The sequence below is a fragment of the Protopterus annectens genome, chromosome 7.part0 (assembly GCF_019279795.1).
Source record: "Protopterus annectens isolate FY-2018-M chromosome 7.part0, PAN1.0, whole genome shotgun sequence".
Taxonomy (NCBI): Eukaryota; Metazoa; Chordata; order Ceratodontiformes; family Protopteridae; genus Protopterus; species Protopterus annectens.
In genome coordinates this window covers 1,407,184,379-1,407,201,778 of record NC_056739.1, presented here as the reverse complement: position 1 = coordinate 1,407,201,778, position 17,400 = coordinate 1,407,184,379, and positions in this window count along the sequence as shown.

The window sequence follows — 17,400 nt, the reverse complement described above, 5'->3', positions numbered from 1 at the left end:
GACAGCAATTTTCAACATATGTTGCATTAACACCTGCAGCCTGTCACGCCTGTATGTAAGACACAGGTCACATATATAATATTTTATAAACATACCAGTGTACAATATAAGCCCATTGTATAGTGTAATAATACATGTAAGGGAAAGACCACTGCAGTGATTAAGAATGTTGTGAAAACTAGAAGGATATATTAGTTGTTAAATGAACTCTCTCTCTCTCACCCCTACCATATATGCATAATAACCCAATGACACTCCTCAACTGGTATGTGTACACTTCAAGCTTTTGTTGGGACATATGTACTAATGGTTTATAAATATTCACATTTGTTTCTATGCATGTGCCATGTTAAAATACACCCATATTGGTAGCCTGTTGCCAACAATGAAACCTGCATGCTCCTGTAATGGTCGCTGTTGTTCCGTATATGCATGTGTTCTGCTTGATCTGCAACTGTGTTAAATCTGGTGTGTTGGGTTAATGGGAATACCTATGCATGCTGTTATAACTAATTCTGAATGCTGTTGACTGTTACTAACCCATATCCATCATAAACCTGTGACAATACAGCTTGTATGGGAAGGCCAGTCCCAGCGGACCCATCTGTTCCACCTCAGCTGGCCATGACACTGCACACCAGCATATCTGGGGCCCAGCCAGGGAACTACTCCTCCATGGGCCCTGCAGCATCTTTGGGTGGAACCACTGCAGGGGATGGGGCTCACCCCCCCATTGGAGCGGGTACAGAGGGGAACCCATCACCCATCAATAGGACTGGGCCGTGGTGCATAGGGAGCTTTATCTGGAGTATCGGGATCAGCTATGCCAGCTTGAGGGCCGAATGACACTATTAGAGGGTGAGCCTGCCCCTCCTACACAGCCCCCAGCACAGCCACCTTTGAGGCTGTGAAGGTGCAGTGATGACTGCCCATTGGTGGGGACTTCAGTCCCACTGTTTCCAGTTGGAGGCTCATGGGCTTGCGACTTCCAAACACCCCTCCCCTTCCAAGGTGTTTACCTCCCACATGTGTCATATACTGGCCTTGTATGCATCTTGTGTGTCTTGTCTGTTAACCTACCCAACCTACCCCCCAAATATACCTACTACCCCTCCCCAACATCCCACTCTCACCTGAGGAAAAAAAAAGGGCAATTTGTTCTCACAAAAAATCTTGCCCCATACATAGCTGTCCATTTTGCACATGTCCACTGAACACATGTAATCTGGTCTAATTGGCATTGCAATGAATATATGTTGTCCTCACCCCTCTCCTAGTAGTTTGAGGGTCCAAATGTACCTGCAAATATAGTGTATTTGCACAGCTGTTGCTGTAGAAGAAATGAGCAGCTATAGACCTTTCCTATACCCTTCCTGCACATGCTTAGCTATTTTCCCTACTGTCTTTCTCTCTTTGTGCCCCGTTTTTCACCACTATCCCATCAACCCCTTTTTCTTTTCTTTTAAAGGAATTAGCATTGGGGTAAGTGGCAGTAAGCACTGTTAAGCAGTGATAAGTGGGTTTGCATGGGTTTGTGCGGGGGTGAGCTATGCCTACACAGGTTGAGAAATTTGAAGCTAACTGACTGTAAGAAAACATAAGCAGAGGTTGGCAGTGCTTACCATTATGCAAACTTGCGCAAACTGCTTACAACTGCTTAAAAGTGCCTTAATCACTCTGTAGCCAATGTCCCTTGTTCTGCCCAGCAACAAAATAAACTGCCTCTGCATGTCTTGAACCCACGACCCTGCACTTCATACACAAAGTGATTTACCACTAAACCATGGCAGATACACATAACTTGAAGTTTTCACAAACATATAATGCAGCACAATCAGTCAACAGTACAGGAAATTTATTAATATCATACCACACAACCTGTTAATGCAAGAAGTTTGGACAAAGTATGCCACACTGTGGGTACAAATAGGGATATATATATCAAATCCAAGGAAAACCACTGTAAAAGCTGGAAACACCAAACAGTTCCTTTATTGGTTACACAAAATTCTCCCAGTACAGCTGATTGAGCGTTTTCATCCCCAGAAGGGATTTCATCAGAATCTGTCTCTACTACTACTACTATCCCCCTTAAATAGTCAAGCTAATAGATTAATTGATCAATTTACTTACTAATTATTACATTTTTTAAAAAAAAAAACAGAATTTAAAAAAGCAATAGTAATTAAAATCCATAAGCAGTATGTTAATTCTCTCCCTACCTATTCTATTACAAGTTGCGTATTCCCAAAATTTATGTTCCTTAAAACACTATCAAAAAAACACTTTGTAAATACAGTAAATGTCTTTAAAAGATTTTTTAAAAATTTCAACAAACAACATCATAGAACATTAAAATGAGACAAAATCTGTTATTAATTCACTTAGAATGTTCAGATTTTTTATGTAATAGAGGTTTGATGGAAATAATTTCATTCAGTCCAGGTGGTATACATGCCTGCAATTTAATCTGCCACCTGGTTTCTCTTTCTTCAATATAATTCCTATAATTTCCACCTCTTGGGTCTTTAAATACTTTTTCCAAAATGCAGAACTTAAATTCCTTACAGGATTGTGATTCACTTATATGTTTGAACAATGCATTGTTAGTATTTTGTCCTTTAATGTCATAGCCATGTTCGTAAACCCTGTCCCTCAGCCTTCTCTCTGTTTTTCCCACATAAAAGCTGGGACAGAATTTACACAATGCCAAATAGACAATGCCCATGGTTTGACAGTTACCTTTTTCTGGTCTCACTATTGTCTTTAAACTATTGTTCAACACTACATTCTTATCCTGACATATAAATTTACACTGAGAGCAATTTCCACATCTTCCAGTACCACCACCCCCAGTGTTCACTTTCCTCATTTCATAGTTCTTTTTCAAGTTTAACCCTAATTTGTAGACAAAATTTGGTGTATCCCCTCTTCAAGATTGACCAATTTTTTGTCATGATTTTCTTCACATCATTAACTTGTTTTCCAAAAGGTAAAATCATAGCTCTTTCATAATTTTTGTTGTTATTATTTTGGTTACCTTGAATCTCAGTGGCAGTACTTTTTTCTTTTAAACCTTCTTTGTTACCCAGTAATGGAACTTACTTCTTTCCCCATTCTTTTTTTTTTTTTACACAAAATTCTCCCAGTACAGCTGATTGAGCGCTTTCATCCCCAGAAGGGATTTCATCAGAATCTGTCTCTACTACTACTATCCCCCTTAAATAGTCAAGCTAATAGAATAATTGATCAATTTACTTACTAAGCACTCAATCAGCTGTACTGGGAGAATTTTGTGTAACCAATAAAGGAACTGTTTGGTGTTTTCAGCTTTTACAGTGGTTTTCCTTGGATTTGTGGTCATTTTACACTGTTGGGCTCATTTCTGGATTATTTGTGACTGATCGAGCTCTCGGTCATGGATTCACTAGATGAGTTTCCGCCGAATTTTTCCCCCATTCGGCGTCAAGAATTGTTTGTGGTTCAGTCGGAACTAGCAATGGTGAAGGGTGAGTTGACTAGATTGGTGGAGTTACTCACCCAAAAGGAAAATATGGATAAAACATCTTATAAGATGCAGGCAAAAAGAAAGCGTCATTTGTCGCAGTTGAGTGACGTAGATGTAGGAGAGACAGTTACCAGCAAACACGATGAAGGGTCCTGGAGAGACGATGTGAATACCGGCTCTACAATATGCTCCAGTCCAGAGACTTTAACGCAGGGTGAAAAACGCTCCTTAATTGTGGACACTAATGGGGTTGGAGTCTTAGAAAGAGGTGCACGACCAAAAACAAATGGCAGAGGTAGTAAAAAGTCAAAGACAGGTACTTCCCATGAGATTCATACGTGCAGTGCAGTGCACAAAGAATCTTTGGGTGAACGGCAAGAAATAAGGGAATCAGCTAAGAGGTATGTAAGTAGTTCACTATCAGAGCATCATGGTAATACTGTTAGAAATGACTTTGACTACCTCTTAGCAAAAAAATATAACTTTGGTGTGACTGAAAAATCTAATGGAACTGTTAAAGCTGATGTTAACCACAAAGATTCAGCTGGAGGTTCAATGAAAGACATGTTACAGACTTTTGAAACTAAGATGTTTCTAATAAAAAAACTACAAGTTGAAAATGGCTATTTGTCTGAATGTATTTTAAATAAAATTGTACCCAAGGGACTTAGGCTTTTTAAGTTTCCCTTCGGTTTGGATTATGACGAAAATGTTATATCTGAATTTAAGGAAATGTTTGATAGATTCGGTACAGAATTAAGACAGAAAATTATCAAACACAATGACAAGAAACTGGGTGTTTTGATAGAGCAGGCAGAAAAATTAGACAAGAGAATCAAATCTGATTTAATGTTTGTGGAGTATGAAACTATTTACTACAGGAAAATTGAGAATATTGATTTTAAATGTAATAAGTTGTTTGAGACAAAATGCAGAAAAATGCAACGTGATTTAAATGAATACAAGGCAGATAAAGCATACAAATTAAAAACTGAAAGGAAGCAAAACAACTTTCACTATAGATCAGGTTCTGGTAGAAAGATGTGGGAAGTTAATGACAAGGAAGTTTTTCATACAGACCACCAACATTTTCCATACCATCAGAAATGGGATGTAGGATGGTTAGAGGAGGGGAAGTGGAACAGAGACCGGTGGAACAGCAGGGACAGGAACAAGAGATAGATAACACAGAAATTATTGAAGTAAATGGAATAGTTCACACCTACAAGGGATATCATATTTACAATTTTGCAGGGTTAGAGTTAAATAAAGAACACTTCCAGTTTTGTACGAAAGGTTTAAAATTTGTTCCTACCAGAAGCATGGACTATATAGAAACTATTATTGAAGTTAAAATGTTTCTAAGAAAGATAAATTTGGCTTACATATGTGCAAATCAGGGGAAAGAATTGTGCTTGGGTAACCACAAGGAGTTAAGAAATAGAAGTATATACAATCCACAGTTAGAGCCTACCCTGTCTTGTTTGGAAAAAGCTATTATTCAAGATATTTATGAGCTTAAAGCGAAAGAGAAGAAATTATATGCTAATAATCTTACAAAAGAAGAAAACGAAGTCTTGAATATTTTAAAGAATGATAGAAATATAAGAATCATGAAGCCAGACAAGGGAGGGGGCATGGTATTTTTGATACATTAGAGTATTCTCAAAAAATGTACGATATGCTCAATGATGCGGAGACATATCAATTGGTCTCCTTAAATGAGGTAAATATTAGTTATAAAAAGATTGATTACTTTTTGGAAGATTGCCTTATTGATGAAAGAATCACAGGAGAAACATATGCATACTTGAAAGTGCAAAATCCAAAGATAGCAACTATTTTCGGTATACCGAAGAAGCATAAGGGGATAGAAAACTTAACATTTAGGCCCATAGTTGATGGGCGTGGTTCGAAGACATATCCCTTTGGCGTGGTAATTGACCACTGGTTAAAAAATACTGTTTCCAATTTTGAACATATTTTAAAAGATTCTTGGGATTTTCTTGGACGGTTGGAGAAAGGAACGTGTAATAAGGACACAGTCTTTCTTACAATAGACGTGATTAATCTATATACATGTATTCCAAAAATAGAAGGGTTAGAATATTTTGAGGAAAGCCTCATGAATAATACAACTTTTAGTGAGGACAAAATAAATCTCATTGTTCAATTCATGGAAACAGTTTTAGATTATAATTATATTTTATTTGATGGCGAGTACTACAAACAACATAGGGGTGTAGTGATGGGAGCATCATGTGCACCAATATTCGCTAATTTGATCTTACTGAATTGGAAGCAAAAGATGGTACTAAAAAGTAACTTTTCTGGATTTATAAGACAATATATGAGATTTTTGGATGATATTTTCATCTTGTGGGAAGGCCCAAAAGAAAAAAATAGGAGAATTTGTGCAATATTTGAATGAGAGTACGAATTTTTTAAGATTTACACATGTATATAATACTAAGAAAATTAATTATTTGGATATTTCCTTAGAAATAGTGCCTACTGGATTGAAATCAAAAATTCACCGGAAAGCTTCTTTTAGTAATTCATATCTTCAATATAATAGTAACCACCCAGTGAAACAAAAAAACAGTATAGTTAAGGGTCAGCTTATAAGAGTAGCAAGAATGACCTCAAAAAAGGAAGATCTTGAGACTGAGTTAAAAGTGGTGGCAGACATGTTTATGGAGAGAGGTTACCCAAAAAATTAGTTAGGGATTATGTTGAAGGTGTTAAAAAAAGAATGGGGAAAGAAGTATGTTCCATTATTGGGTAACGAAGGTTTAAAAGAAAAAAGTACTGCCACTGAGATTCAAGGTAACCAAAATAATAACAACAAAAATTATGAAAGAGCTATGATTTTACCTTTTGGAAAACAAGTTAATGATGTGAAGAAAATCATGACAAAAAATTGGTCAGTCTTGAAGAACAACCCAAAATTGTGGAAAATAGGAGGGGATACCCCAAATTTTGTCTACAAATTAGGGTTAAACTTGAAAAAGAACTATGAAATGAGGAAAGTGAACACTGGGGGTGGTGGTACTGGAAGATGTGGAAATTGCTCTCAGTGTAAATTTATATGTCAGGATAAGAATGTAGTGTTGAACAATAGTTTAAAGACAATAGTGAGACCAGAAAAAGGTAACTGTCAAACCATGGGCATTGTCTATTTGGCATTGTGTAAATCCTGTCCCAGCTTTTATGTGGGAAAAACAGAGAGAAGGCTGAGGGACAGGGTTTACGAACATGGCTATGACATTAAAGGACAAAATACTAACAATGCATTGTTCAAACATATAAGTGAATCACAATCCTGTAATTAATTTAAGTTCTGCATTTTGGAAAAAGTATTTAAAGACCCAAGAGATGGAAATTATAGGAATTATATTGAAGAAAGAGAAACCAGGTGGCAGATTAAATTGCAGGCATGTATACCACCTGGACTGAATGAAATTAATTCCATCAAACCTCTATTACATAAAAAATCTGAACATTCTAAGTGAATTAATAACAGATTTTGTCTCATTTTAATGTTCTATGATGTTGTTTGTTGAAATTTTTAAAAAATCTTTTAAAGACATTTATTGTATTTACAAAGTGTTTTTTGATAGTGTTTTAAGGAACATAAATTTTGGGAATAAGCAACTTGTAATAGAACAGGTAGGGATAGAATTAACATACTGCTTATGGATTTTAATTACTATTGCTTTTTTAAATTCTGTTTTTTTTTTTAAATTGTAATAATTAGTAAGTAAATTGATCAATTAATCTATTAGCTTGAATATTTAAGGGGGATAGTAGTAGTAGAGACAGATTCTGATGAAATCCCTTTTGGGGATGAAAGCGCTCAATCAGCTGTACTGGGAGAATTTTGTGTAACCAATAAAGGAACTGTTTGGTGTTTCCAGCTTTTACAGTGGTTTTCCTTGGATTTGTGGTCGTTTCACACTGTTGGGCTCATTTCTGGATATATATATATCAACTAATGCTCTAATACACTTAAAATGTTGCTAGTTACACAGTTATATGTATTAGAACACATATGTAGAAGGAGATGAAGTCTGAAACACAAAAGTGTTGGCATTAGTTACAGTCTTCAATGCTGCAATCATCCATGACAATTGCCATGTGAATGAGGAACAGGCCAAAATATGAGCCGAACATGCATGGAGATATGTACAGATATATATCTGTAATTGTAGACAGATAGACAGCTATATGTAGATATATATATATATATATATATATATATATATATATATATATATATTAATGTATGACTCACAAATAATCATATAACATCAATTGTATATAGATACATACATATGTTCATATGTATGCGTATATATATATATATATATATATATATATATATATATATATATATATATATCTACAGATGTATAGAAATAGAAATACATATATATAGATATAGCCATATGAGATATATATAGGTACATACACATAAACACACACAAAAGGTACCAGTAGCCATACATATGTAGAAGTAGTGTGGCAGTACTGGGTGCAAAGTATATCCCTCAGCCACAAGCCCTTTAATTGCCACCTGTGAAATGTGTAGTGTGGCAACCATTCCCACAAATGAGAATACTGACATTAAACATATACCCACCCACAATTCAAAGGACATGACACAACACACAGGTATGCATACACAGATAACCCTTATTTGTGTACAATACAATAATGTATGCCAATACTTACACCACATACATTTTGAAATATGTAATCAGTGATGAATGCAAAGCCCGCACAAAACAGTAGATGCAAGCAATGTGTATATTTACCACACTATGCAGTGCAGGCCAAGGCCTTCAATTAGTACAACAGTAGACACAGGATTTGCCTTCAGGATACATAACAATCAACAATTGCAGATGTAGTTCAGCAGCCTCCAATTACACCCTGTAGTCAAGCCCTAGGGGGAAAAGTAGCACTTGTGTTAATGTCACAGTATCTTGTACATAACATTGCTTAACCTAACATCTCACTATCACACTGAATGACCCTCTTCTTAACAGTTATATCACTGAAAAGGTGTCATAGCCTAGGTTAATAGCATTGAACCCCCCCTCCCCATAAAAGGTTGTACAAGGGCAAGGAACACTGTGTACCACACATTTACCTCTGGAATGTACAAAGGCACATATGTGTTCTCCAGCTGTTGCCCCCATATATATGGACTTGGCCCAACAGTTGGTGTGGTAGTCCATGACATGACTGGGATGATAGCAGTAATGCTAGCGGTAAATAATGATAGGCCATTACCTAACAACCCTTCCTGTATCACAGCAGGAAAAAAACTGGCATATATGTGGAAGACAGAGGCATGAACATAGGGCCATATTTGCATTATTGCTGTTACACACCCTGGAAATTGCGGGTGTTACAGGATTTGTTGCAGCATACCCTTATGTAGGCATACAACATTGAAATACAAATGGATGTAGCCATGTACTGATAGCACTAAACAGACAGAATGCCACAGATATATCTGGGACAATACCTGTGTGGTGCACAGACAAAACCTAACAGCCAACCTCCCCAGTATCATATGGATAGGCCCACAGTTGAGAGCTATGCAGACAGACAACATTCCATGAAAAAGTACCATGCACACAGAAACCCTGTAAGAACAGCAAGATACAATGCACACAACAACACTACTCACACTGTCTGTAGGTCTGGAACCTTACTCAAATGTGTATTTGGCCTGTATCTGCAGATTCTGGTGTAACAGGTATTCCTATCTGCTGTCTGTAACATTGATGTCCACACACAGGAAGGATGTCATCCATACTGGAAAGGTGAAGGGACAACGCCCACAGAAGACAGCAATTTAAAGTACAGAGTTGCCATGACAGTGGTTATCTGAAGTACTACACAGCAGGCTGCATGCAATTAGCAACTGGTGGACACTGACTGGTCAGAGGCCACCACTTGATCATGTGCAATACCAATAAAAGCATGCTGCAATCTATTCAAACCAGGTCAATCACTCTACTGGAGAGATTGAGAGAGAGAGAGAGAGAGAGAGAGAGAGAGAGAGAGAGAGAGAGAGAGAGAGAGAGAGAACTTAAAGAAAGGTCACAAAGCTCAGGGTAGTGTTACAGCAGAAAAAAACATAACAGGTATGTGAAACAGATATGCATTTACTTGCATGTAGTATATGGCATAGAATATCAGGATGTATACTGTGAAAGGATGTATATGTGCCATCAGTACTTGTTCCTGTAATGATGTTCTGCTCAACTGCACTGGACAGTAGTGTCAGTTCCTGTGGGCAGTGGGACATACCTGTCAAATGTGCAGATCAGCAGTGAATGACAAATATGTGACCCATTATATCTGTGTTCTGTAAATTACTGTGGCCAACAGCTGGTGGGGGTATTAATACTGCTATGATAGACACATGGGTGAGAGACCACACCACCTGCAGGACAGTCATGTTAAAGTATAGCATAGCATGCCCAACTGCCATAGCAGTATAATATGCTTATCTAATGGTTGTCACCATATATACCCCCTAATGTTAGTCTGTGTTCACATGTGACACCTGTCTGTGTTGTAGGAAGGCAGAACAGTTCAGCTGTGAAGTAAAGAGAGTTACATGAGTGTGGTCCAGATGTTCGTATGCACCCCACATACAGATACATATATGTGTGATACATATTCACAGCTGTGTATGTCTACAGAACCTCGGACAGTTATACATTTATATAGGTATATAAACAGCACATAATGCTATCTACACATATATGCACATATGTGTATATATATATATATATATATATATATATATATATATACAGAAAGATATATATATATATATATATATATATATATATATATATATATATATATATATACGTGTGTGTGTGTGTATGTCTACACACATATATATATATATATATATATATATATATATATATATATATATATATATATATATATGTGTGTGTGTGTGTGTGTGTGTGTGTCAATACATGTCCCCTGCCATGACATGTGTGAAAGAACATCACACATCAGTACACAACATGCCTACACACCAGTACATGGCTGCAAGATGGAGTGTGGAGTATGGTATGTAACCCATGTTGAGAACACATCACAGTTGTCTGAGAAGGTGGGATATATATATTGGTGAAGGTTATTAGACACATATTGGTATGTATTGAGAACAAAGGCAGTTTGAGGATAAAGTTGAGTGTAATAAAAAATAGAATATGAACTAATAGTAAGAACACTCAAGAGAAATTAAATATAAAAAGGATACTAGAGCACTAGCAAATCATGTGAAACATAAGGATTCTTCACACAATTTTAAGTATTTTGTCATTCAAGCACTAAATGTGAATCCTAGAGGGGGAGATATAGATAAGATAACCGAAGCAGCAGAGCAAAAATGGATACTGTTACTAAATGCAGATAGATACCCAGGTCTGAATGGTGCCTTTTGTATTAAACCTTTCCTAAAAGCCAGGAGACTTCAACATTAATTTTACCTGTATTTTAATTATGTAGACACTGTATTGTTTTCTTAGATTTTATAAACTATAGTATGCATTTTAAAGATGTATCAGAATTAATTAGATGACATTATGCTGTTAATTACTAAGCAATTAATTAATTGTGCAAAGGTATGAATACACCTTTATATACTGCAATGCATTGTTACTCTGTTTGTCTGATGATGCGACAGTGTGTGGTCGTGATAGCGCTTACCTTTTAACTTTTTTACATTAAATTTGGAGTTATTGATGTGTTGTTGAGTGTTCTTACTATTAGTACATATTGGTATGTAGGTCTGGTTGGGTGAGAAACAAGACAGCATACAGGTTTGGTATATGACACATGTGGTGGTTAAACACTGTGGACGAGTAGTTACATTTGGAATGTGGAGGCCATTGAGCCCCTACATGGGAACATAGGGAACATGGTTCCTACCCATGGGCAGTCATGACAGCATCTGCATGGACATAAAGGTGCCTGGGCTGTGGACTGGGCAGGAGGAACATGCATGCTGAACCTTGTGTATGTGTACTGCATGCCTCCAGGTGATGTAGCACATACCCCATGTCTCTGTGGAGCTCCCTATGCACAAGACCCTGGACCTAACTGGGTGACAGATATATGTCTGTGTATGCTCCATGGGGGGACACCATCCCCTGAGTTTGTTCCACATGAAGATAGAGACAGAACAGTAGATAATGAGGTTCCATGGTGGGTCACAGATGTCAGGGCGGCTGCGGTGGTGCAGCAGTTAGCGTTGCCACCTCACAGCAAGAGGTTCTCCAGTTCGATCCTTGGCTGGGGGTGCCTTCTGTGTGGAGTCTGCATGTCCTCCCTGTGGTCGTGTGGGTTTCCTCTGGGTGCTCCGGTTTCCTCCCACATCCCAAAGACATGCTGTAGGTGGATTGGACATTCTAAATCAGCCCTAGGCATGAGTGTGTGCATGTGTGTGCCTTGTGTGGAAGGTTGGGCACCGGGCTGGCAATTCAACACTGTAAAACTCCACTGCCAATCATGAGCGGACAGGTGATCCGCTGTGGCGACCCCTAACTGGGAAAAGCCGAAAGAAGAAGAAGAAGAAGATGGTGGGTCACAGATGTGATGTTGACTGGTAGCATTTGCACATTAGGTGGGAGTGGTGTTCCTGCTTGCAAATAACCCCTACACATACTGGTGTGTAACTGTCATGGAACATATGCGGGTTGTAATAGTCCACACAATCTCAGAACATATCCAACAGCATGCATAGGTATCCCCAATATCACAGAATGGCAGATGTGTAGCAATCACATAGCAGGCATACCACATGCATATATGGAAACATAGTGGCAGTGACAATGGCATGCAGGTGAAATACTTGTAACTGCCCAGCAACTCTAGTGTCCCCATAGGGAGCACGTCTATAAACACATAGCATAAAGTGTTGTACAATACAATATATGACCCAATGGTACATATACCGGAGACATACTACTAACGTTGTGTGAACATTAAGTTGGAGCTGATATGGTGGCGGGAGACTGATATGTGTATTGTATTATGGTAAACTTGCCATATGAGTTGCTCAGACATATTTCCATCATTATGTCTTTCAGAGTATGGCGCACCCGAGGATTCCTGCCTACAGTGCCGCTGAGGATGAAATTATAATCACTAGTATCATCCAGAACTACCAGCTGTTGTTCGCATGGGCAAGCCTGGCCAGCAGGAGTGAACAGCCATGTGGAATGATGTGGTTCACAGGGTGAATGAGGTGGGGATGCACAGCCGTACATATTAGCAGGTCCACCACCATTGTAGTGACCTGCAATGCCATGTACGTCACTGTGCCGCTGCTGTGCGGTGTGACCACCTTGCAACAAGTTGGCCATAACATCCATCCCCCCGCCAGAGTGGAGGAGCTGCTCATGAGGCTGGTAGCACCTGCCCACCCACAATAGCTACAGATTTATACAGTCATGGAGGTGGGTGCTACACATACACCAGACATGGAGCATGCAGGTAAGGTTCCAGGGCATATCAGTAGACTACTGTAGTGTATGCATCTGTACAGGTAGATCATGCATATGTGAGATGTGGGGTCTGTTGCTGTGTAGTACTGAAAAGCAGTAATGCATAATCTGTAGTACTGTGGACTTCAGCTGTTGTTGTACTGTAATATTGCAGCCACCCTGTAGCAATGTCACAGCTGTGGCCACTGACATCAACTCTATCTCATCTCAATGTAGGTACATCTGGGATACCAGCAAGGCAGCAGCCGGATGCCGGTGAGTATGGTTTAAGGTTATGCTTTGCAATTCACTGTGCATGTCATAGCTAAGGTGTAGGCCATGTACACATCTAACACACCTACCCATAATGCATGCTGTACATGTGTACTGACAGAGTACACACCTCACTAATGGGATTACCAGCCTCAAACACATGCAATACACAGTCCATCTCAGACAATTTTGGCTACACTCCAGTGCACATTGCTTAGGCACAGCTGACATCTGCCCAACATACACAGCTATGTCATACACAGAGCAGTTGAACATGCTACACATAAAGACATCCCGCTGCCTCTTCAAACACACGCTCCAGGGTCCTAAACCTCATCAACACATTACACAGAACATATTGGATGGATAGGGCCCTGTCCTGGGGAATTCCCACACTCTGGAATGGACTACCCATACATGTCAGGCAATGCTACTCACTGGCCCTCTTTACAAAAACACTTGACAACTGGATGGGAAATGGCGAATTCACCCTGGGTAGTATGTCTGTGCCACAGCCTGACAGGGGCACAGGGGAATAACATTAGTGGGTGGTGCATGGCTGGGAGCCCCTGTGGCTAGGCTTATGTAGGCTCCAGGAACAATAGACCAGTACTCACCTATGAACCTATGTGCACCACAGGCAACATCAGCCAGAGCTCAATAATGGTCAATAATGGTTTCTACACTCACCATAGATACAGTACATTGTGTCTGTGGTCGGTCTAATGGTAGTCTGTCACTCATACATGCACCACTGATGATGACATCTGTGAATACACATCAAGCATTCACTAAACACATGTGTCCACATGTAATCCAGAAACACACAGAGGCTGTGAGCAGCAGCGGAAACACAACTGACACACAGATACACATCTCGCAATGGTGTGTACACCTGTGAGGTATGGTGCACAGTACATGCCAGGGTGCTGAACAAATGCACAGCAATGCTGTGGACATGGGTCCAGTAAGTTCCAGGGGGAGGGCCATCACCTACTATCAAAAGCCATGCATTGCAGCCATGTATATTGTTGGTAATGGGGATTGACTACAGCTGCGCTGCATGCTATTGAGCGCCACATGTCCTGCATGCTGACATGTGTGTAATTACAGTTTAACGTGTGATACTGTACTACACCATCACCTGCTATTGTGTATGTTATGGGGGTGCGGGAGCTGCCTGCAGGTGCTGTCTGGTGGAGTGTATGGGTTGCCACGTATGTCGACTGCATGTGTGTATGTCTGTGTGTGTGGCCACGTCTGCACACACGTGTGTGTGTGTGTGTGTGTGTGTGTGTGTGTGTGTGTGTGTGCGTGTTTGTGTATGTACTGTTTAGCGGTGATGTACAGGTCTTACAGTCTGTTCCCTGCTTTCCCTTCACAGGTGGTGAAGTGGGGCTGGGTCCCCCCACAGGGAATCTGATGTCACTGATACATACATTGACCATGAGGATAGGTGTGTTGAGGCACAGTAAGGGTAATCAGGGGCTGCTGCTGGGCCACCAATTGACATCCCAGATGTATCCACCCCATCAACACATACAGCCACACTGCCTCTACATACCTCATCACCATTGGCCTTAGCTGAGGGACAGTCTATAGCTGTCATTGGCCAGGACAGTGTGGTATCTATGGCACATGTGTCAGGACACAGCAGCCATAGGCAGATGTCTGGCAGGGTATTACATAGGCAGATGTTCCTGGGTGCTCATTGGAGCACTGCTGGTCATCATGCCTCTGGCAGACGTGCCACATCTATATCAACCACACACATGTTCCAGGCTGTCATGGAGGCACAGGCATGAATGGAACGGTACACCAGGCAGGGTCTAAGGGTGCAGAGGGCTCATCACACCTCTGTAACTGACAGCATCTGTGACCTAGCAGGTGCCATCCATAATTACACTGAGGTCATGGATAGATGGTGAGGTGAGACATTAGATCTCATCCACAATGTCATGTCCATGCATCAGGACAGGGTGGGATGGTTGCGACGGCCACATGAATGTATGCCAGCAACACCAGCAGCTGGAGGTCTTCATGGACATCCCACCAGTCACAGCCTCTCCCGTAGTGGCAGTACCAGCCCCAGCACTGTGGGGGGGTGTTGTCCACAGACCATCATAGAAGACCACGTGCACATGGCCCTTGCCAGTCCCAGGAGGGAACTGGATCCAGTGGATGTCTGTCAACCTCGAGGGACAGTACTCGATCTGGCTTTGTACCTGATACTGCCTGTAGCTCCTGTGTGAGGCACAGGTCCTGTGTCCATGGCTGGAGACGGTGAACTGCAAACCCTGCCAGGTACAGTCTGCAGCTGTCTCACAATTCCCTGTATAGGGCAGCCACATGGAGGAACTGTGTGCATGCAGACACACACACATAAACTAAAAACCTAGGGCAACCACATATTTGCACACACCACATCACCAGTGGCCCATAACAGTACTCAGCCCCCCACACACACACACACATGTTGTCGATTGTATGGCTCAGCCTAGACCTCTGACAAACCAACAGAACACCCTGTGCATATGATGATACCTGCGCTGCTACCTGACATCCATAACATCGATGCAGGGACAGGCTAACATGGTGCTGATGCACAGGGTGACTGTACAACAGTCTAGCAATGGAATGATGTGTAGCATGTTGTCAGCAGTAAAGTGAAATGCTAATATCTTGGAAGGTGTAGCTGTGCAGCCATGATGCATCATAGCTGTAATTAACAATGTTGTATGGTTGTCACCATTATCAATTCTGATTGTGTTGTGTTTGCCCATGTGCCACATGGCTGATGGGTGTAGTGGTGTCAGCAGGCCTTCTACAGTGGACACCGGTATGTGTAGTGGGTGATACACATGCCATGGCTGGGTACAACACACAGAACCTTTAGTTTGAATGCAATACAGGTATAAGACTGTACACATGGAGGTATGTCCCCGTGCAGGTAACACATCTGTTGCACATGTAACCCCACCAAGACAGGATAGGCACAACCACACATTGCTATGTATGCAGTCTGCAATGTGGATGACATTGAACATGCTAACAGCAGGGTGTATGTCCTTCTCCCCACTCTACTGCGATCCTCACCTCAGTAACATGTATGTGCCAATGCAGGTGGCATAGCCCTACCCTTAGGAAGGTGTGAGGCGCTCAACTACTGTGAATGGTGTAAACAACAGCTAACAACCTGATTACATACACTGTACAGTATTATAGACAGCTATGTGGGAGGATAGACACAACAGTAACTGCAACAATGGTGGATGTGTCCACAACAGCCACACCCAGTGAGTTATAGTAACCCAAGTAGTGCTGCACACCTCTACAGTGTGGTGGAGGGCATTAACACATCTATGACTTATGACGTACTGTATGTCCATGGGACGGCACCTGTGGAATGTTGGCATTTGCCAAGCAGTCCTGGTGGAAACATATTCTGTGAACCGAGGTAGATCCCTTAACAACTACACACATTCCTACATGTGGGATGGTATACAAAAGCCTGCTATGATCTACATAGGCACTGTGCACCTCCTAACCCTCATCTAAACCTGTCATGATTGTGAAAAGGAGGTATACCAGGTTCAGGTTGTATTCTCTACCTTTGACAAGTCCAGCATTGGCAGGGTCCCGTGTGTTAACATTACCAGTGACATTGGCCATGGGTTCATTGTTGATATGTTCCATGTCCCTGCAGACCAGGGTCATCAGGCTACTGGGTAGTAGTTCCCAGCTGACATGGTGGATTTGTGGTCGTCCTTGCCAACACTGGTGAATCCATTGTCAGGTGTAGGCCTATTGGATCATATGAGGGATCCCAGCTACTTACTGTGCCTGCCGAGAGGGTTCCCCCAAGCATGACACGTCACTTGACTGTACTGCATGATATGTTAGTAATGCCAGCCTGACATCCTTCATGTGGGATGGATTACTGTTAACATGTACTGCCCTTGTCGTGTAGGGTCCTGGTTATGGGATCTGCTAAGGTTGGTAGTGTATTGCAGGCCAGCTGTGTTTGGCTGGGGGGAATACCTATCCATGCCAGATGTATGTTGTCTGGGTCTTTCAAACCCA